Source organism: Dendropsophus ebraccatus, chromosome 3 (genome assembly GCF_027789765.1).
Source record: "Dendropsophus ebraccatus isolate aDenEbr1 chromosome 3, aDenEbr1.pat, whole genome shotgun sequence".
Classification (NCBI taxonomy): Eukaryota; Metazoa; Chordata; class Amphibia; order Anura; family Hylidae; genus Dendropsophus; species Dendropsophus ebraccatus.
In genome coordinates, this window is record NC_091456.1 from 25574016 (window position 1) to 25580015 (window position 6000).

Genomic DNA, 6000 nt, shown 5'->3' on the forward strand with positions numbered 1-6000 from the left:
CCAATGGGAGACTGACTTGCATATAACTCTGTCACCATTGCAATGGAAAAATAGTAGTGAACTGCTTAGCAAAGGGAGTTGGCAGGTATCCCTCGCAGAGACTGCCCTTAAGATATTACATAGGACTTACTATGTTCCTGCTAGGTTGCATGCCATATACCCAGAGGTGTCTCCCTTTTGTTTTCGAGGCTATCAGGTGATAGGAGACATGCACCACATTTGGTGGTCTTGCCCTGTAGTCCAGAGATTGTGGACGCAGGTGATTCAGCTGGTGGTGGACGTAATTGGCCGGCCTTTCCCTAGCACACCTCAAGCGTGCCTATTTGGAGTTAAGCCATCTAGGCTTCCCTATAGCCTGTTTAAATTGGCACAATTTATATTGCTAGCAGCTAGGATCTATGTTGTCTCTTGCTGGAAAAAAACTCATCTTTCTCTAGATAAGATTAAAGATCGTGTAAATGATATTATGGTTTTTGAAAAAATTACGGCAATAAGGGGGGACACTGTGGAAGCTTTCGAGAAGATTTGGACACCCTGGATTACTTCAGCTCATGTGAAAGACATTTCATATTACATTTCCATATGATGGGACGACGGGTACTGGACTTTCTTGTTTGTATTTTATTTTTTTATTTTTTTGCACTTAATTATTGTATTGTTGTTTGTTTTCTTCCTTTCATGTTGGAGGCCGATTGTAGGCCCATTGGCTTTGTGCTATGTGTCTTTGTACTTTTAATAAACATTCATATGTTTGATACTAAAAAGCGATGAAAATTTTTCTGTTACACCAATATGATATTAATAAAAACTAGAGATCATGACGCAAAAAATTACACCCCAACCAGCCCTGTAGGTGGAAAAATAAAAGCGCTATGGCTCTTAGAAGGCGGAGAGGAACATTGCGATAATTTGACCCGGACATCCGTGCATCAATGGGCTCGGTCTTGAAAGGGTTAAACCGGCCCTAAGGTGGACCGTGAAGAGGTGATTAAATGAAAGCAGGAGAGATAAGATAGAGAGGAGGGTTGTGAATACTTGCCGCTCATTAGCATATTAAAAAAAACATGGGATTTTTGTAATCATCAGCCAAACGTCAGACCAGTAGTAGTTACGCTCGCTGGGATAAAACATTGGATAGATTTAGAAACATACAATTGTAAAATCTCAAAAAAAAAAAAATCATGTAAATCTAAATGTTACTATTTATAGCGGATCTGATAACCATAATATGGGCTTTTATATGGTGCAGTTTGCTATGGTAACATGCATGGAGGTCAAAAAATGTGACGTTTTTTAATTTGGGGAAGGAACTAATAGAGATTGTCACACAAGTAATAATGCAAGCGATCAGCTGATGAATGCGCAAACGCTGATCGCTAACTTTTAGGTTATGTTCACATGCTGTACAAAGAACGTTCTTTCCCCTGCCAGCTGATTTAGGCAAAGGGATGCAAAACAATCTGGAAGCTTTTCAAGCCATGTAATAGGCCCTCTAAGTCAGCGCTGATCTAGTAGATCAGTACTCCTGCGACTTGGACCATGCAAGGTGGGCAGTGAAGTCATCAGCTGTGGGGCTATAATAGGGGAGGAAGGTTTCAGGCACCTGCCACTCATTAGAATATATAAAAACTATGGAATTAGACCAATAGTGGTAATGCTTACTATGATAAAAAAAAATCTGATAGATTCCTGTTAATATTGATTGATTTCTTGATTGTGTGTCTGCTGATCTCTGGCCTATTACATGTGATGTCATGCCTGGTTTGGCAGATCGTCGGCCCGTGTTACATAGCCTACCCCATAGTCCAGAAAGATTACTATACAGACACTTTTCAGACCGCCATGTTCACGTTTATTGAAGCAGAAATCCGGCGATTTTTTAAATCTGGCAGCCAGCAGGGTCAGGGGGGAATTTTATAATAAGTAGGAACTTACCTCTCCCCGTGCCCGCAGTAAATGGTGGGACCGGCCTCGGGACCCCCACTGGGCTGTGAGATCTCCGGCGCTGACACATCATGACCTGGCTGATGGACTGATTCTACTCCAGTCACTGATTGGCTTAGCGTCCAGTCCATCAGTCGGGACAGGCTGCTCACTGCAAGCACAGGGAGAGGTAAGTTTCTACTTGTAATCAAATTCCTCCCTGCCCCTAAAAATCTCCAGACTTCTCCTTTAAGATATATACTGTAGTAGTGTAGAAGTACTCAGTATATCAGACTCTCACCTTTGCTTAGGAAGGAGGAAGTAATTTTTCTCTATGACTTCATGTAAACAGTCATATTCTATATACTTTCTCTGTACTGGGTAGACAATATGAAATAGCTACCATGCTTCACATTTTACTGTGTTTCTGTAACATGTCAGAAGTTTTTGCTTTTTTTTCCTAATGACAGGTATGCTTATACAATTCCCTCTGCCTGCATTACTCTATGCAACCTGCTGGCCATTACTGGAGAATAACATTTAAACCAGATGAAGAATTGAATAACTGAGTAAGTGAACAACAAAACTCCATCAGTCTGATCCGTCTTCTCACACGAGCTTTGAGAACATTTCACCAAGTCATTTCATATCATGGCGTTTGTTTTTGGAGAAACTGCCCATAATATTAGTTACCAGTTGTTTGCTTTGTTTGATGTAAATAAAGCTTAGTCATTATAGCATTAACTGTTATGTAACTTCCAGATATACTTTGTGTCTCAATTTGTAGCCAATTTGAGTGGTGATCAGTGTCTCACAGCGCGGCTTCGTTCTGGTCGTACGGCGCCACTTGGATCCGGCTGGCGATGACGTCACAGCTCTTCTGACCAGGGGCGTAGCTAATGTCTCTTGGGCCCTGGTGCAAGAGGTCAACTTGGGCCCCCCCCTTACCACATACTGACTAATAACACCACATACTGACTAACACCACCGCTGCTACTGACTAATACCACCGCATACCAATACCACTGCAAGACAGCCGGGGGCCCGTCCCAGCCTGCCTCTTGTGATCTCAAGCAAAACATTGGGGGATCCAATCAACGCCGTAGGACCGGAATTAAAGGGGAACTCCGGATAAGAAAAACTTGTTTTCAATTAAAAGTACATTCAAAGTTATATAGATGTTTCTATACAATGTATTACTGTATCTGTACGGTTCTGCCACACTGGTAGCTGATAAAAATCCAGGAAGTGAAAAAAATGGCCCCTGTGCCAATTCACATTGTCTCCTGCTCCTTCTGCTATCCCACCTTAGGAGACAAATCTTCCATGCCTCTGTATCACATTGTGTGTGTTTGCTGAGCACAGGCTGATGATGCAGAGAGGGGGCAGGGTGTAATGTCACAGGAGGCGGAGCTGGATAACTGAATCCCCTGAGTGATTCACCATCTCTGACCGGCCAGAAGCAGATGCAGCGCTAATTTTACTGATTGTGATGATCAGCTGAGGGAAAGCATTGCATTCTGGGAACTACTCAACCAGAAAGGACAGAAACACAATAAAGAACCCCCCCCCAAACAAATGGATTTTTGGTAGTTTCAAAACTGGGATAGACAGGTAAGTAATGCTATATTCTTCTGCAGAAGTTTCATTTTTTTTAAACCTCTACCTGGAGTTGCCCTTAAAGCCGAGCTACGGGACACCGATCATCATTGGTAAGTATATGTGTGGTGTCTGACATTATAACTGACATTATAACGTCCATAGGGGAAAAGTGGGCCCTAAAATGAACTCGGCACCCTTTCCCTTCTCACTTGGACAATCTTCCCTAAATGGCAGCCTGCAACTGGCCAGCATTGCCTACTCTCACTGGGTGCAGGGCCCATCACGAAACAATCTCCAGGTTGCAATAACAAAAATCCAAGCCAAGGTCAAACATATGAAGTAGTGCAGTACAAAATTAGAGACCACAGTCAAAGGCTATGTTCACACACCATCAAAATGGTGGCAATTTTTATTGAACGCAGGTCAGTTAAAGGGGTAGTCCGGCGGGGGGGGGAGGCATTTTTTTCCTGACAACGGGGAGTAGGTGGCTCAGGGAAACGACGTCCAATCACCTCCCCGGTTCCAGTGGCGGGTCCCGCATGGCGGCGCTCAGGTCCCCGGTTCCCGGACGTTTTTAAAAAATAACAACGCCTCCTCTACTGCGTTGTGAAACTGTACTGGCTTCTTGTTTAAGTGTTATCCACTTATAAAAGAAGCCAGTACAGCTTTGAAACGCATCCAGCACGTCTTGACTAGAGATGAGCGAACCTGCCGAGGTTTGGGTTCTTATGAACCTGAACTCTCAGCGTCTGATTCCCACTGCAGCCTCCGTGAACAGGGTGGATACAGCCAGAGGACCACCTGAAAAACTGGGATACAGCCTATGGCTATGGCTGTATCCCAGTTTTCCAGGAGGTCCTCTGGCTGTATCCACCCTGTTCACTGTGGGTGAAGACGTACAACCCGAACCTCGGCAGGTTCGCTCATCTCTAGTCTTGACTAGCGCCTGTTACACCTATGATCTTGGAGTGGAGGTTTGGAGTTGTTCATATTTGATCCTTTGTGATATCCATAGGAGTGTCTGTGGTCGTGAGTCTAACTAGTTTGCGCGGTTTGGCATGTTTTGCTTCTGTGGTTGCACAACCCGCTCAGGTAGGATTCTTTCTTTTGGCACCTACACACACATTCAGGGTATGAATGTGCTTTTATCTCTTTTAGGGATGGGGAACCATCTTCCCTCCAGCTGTTGCAAAACTACAATTCCCATCATGCCTGGACAGCCAAAGCTAAAGCTCTGGCTGTACAGGCATGATGGAAATTGTAGTTTTGCAACAGCTGGAGGGACGAAGGTTCCCCATCCCTGATCTATATGGTAAGATTGCCTTTGTTGGCCATAGCAACCAATCAGAGCATACCTTTCATTTTACCACAGCAGTATAACGCAGCCGCCTTACTATAAAGCTTTCACACAGCCTTTAGCAAATTTTAGCAAAAATGCAAAAGAACCCCCCCCTCCAAAAAAAAAAAACAAAAAAAACCCGCCATGGTGTTAATTTGAGCAAAAACGCCCACAGCCAGATGTTAGCCAATAGTCAATGGAATGCCATACTTACTTGGAATTTTTTTCATGTGCCGTTTTTCCCAAACGCAACATGCTCAGGCTTTGCTGTTTTTTTTCTGCAAACTGTGGCTTTTCTTTCATAAAGAGTTCAATGGAATTTCTTTTGTTGAACTCAAAAACGCCAAAGGCAAAAAGAAGCCAATCAGACCTAAAGTCAAAAACACCAGAAAAAATAAACTGTCACACTTTAACTGGCCTTTTTTTTAAGAGGCCAGAAAAACACCACAAAAAAGCTGTGTGTGAAGCCACCCTAAGGGTCCTATTAGACCAAGTGATTTTTTATTTTGTCCGATTACTGATAAACGATTGCAAACGTCCTGAAATAATTCACCATAATACACAAAACGATAGTCGTTAGTTACGATCGCAATCATTAATTCTAGTATACAAACGATCGTAATAACGAACGAATGATTAGTACACACACTGAAAGATTTGAGATTTCCAGAGATGGGCTCAGACATGAGGGATTTCGCTAAGCTAGCAATCAGAACCACATGAAACAAAGAGTATGACCTAGTCCTGAGAACATAGGGTCCTATTACACAGGCCGATGGCCTGTCCATGTTCCCGATGTTCTCCTGAGCTCTGCCTCCTCCCCGATCCCGCGCGCTGCAGCTTCAGAGCAGCCTGTCTGAGCTGACAGTCTGCTCAGCCAATCACTGTCTGGGACCGCTGCGGCCTGTGATTGGCTGAGTGGCCTGTCAGCTCAGACAGGCTGCTCTGAAGCTGCAGTTTTCAAGATCAGGGAGGAAGCAGAGCGCAGGAGAACATCAGGAACATGGACAGGTAATGTATTAACTATTTGTTGAATTGTCAGCCGTCAGCTGCGCATCACTATTATACGTAGCGACACGTGGTCGGCAGCCGATGATTTTAGGCCTGGGCCTAAAGAAATGATCAGCCGATGATCT

General features: G+C 43.9%; 1 long non-coding RNA gene across 4 annotated transcripts in view; it reads left to right on the top strand.

The window, feature by feature from the left end:
* The window catches only part of LOC138786988 (uncharacterized), a 64752-nt gene extending 61656 nt beyond the window's left edge, over nucleotides 1-3096 (top strand). For 3 of the 4 annotated variants that reach the window (XR_011362274.1, XR_011362272.1, XR_011362273.1), the window contains one exon: nucleotides 2394-2656. This is a non-coding gene — a long non-coding RNA (uncharacterized lncRNA). Of the gene's footprint in view, nucleotides 1-2393; nucleotides 2657-2710 lie in introns of those variants that run through there. The other variant, XR_011362275.1, reaches the window with a different exon arrangement.
* Nucleotides 3097-6000: the final 2904 nt, after the last annotated feature.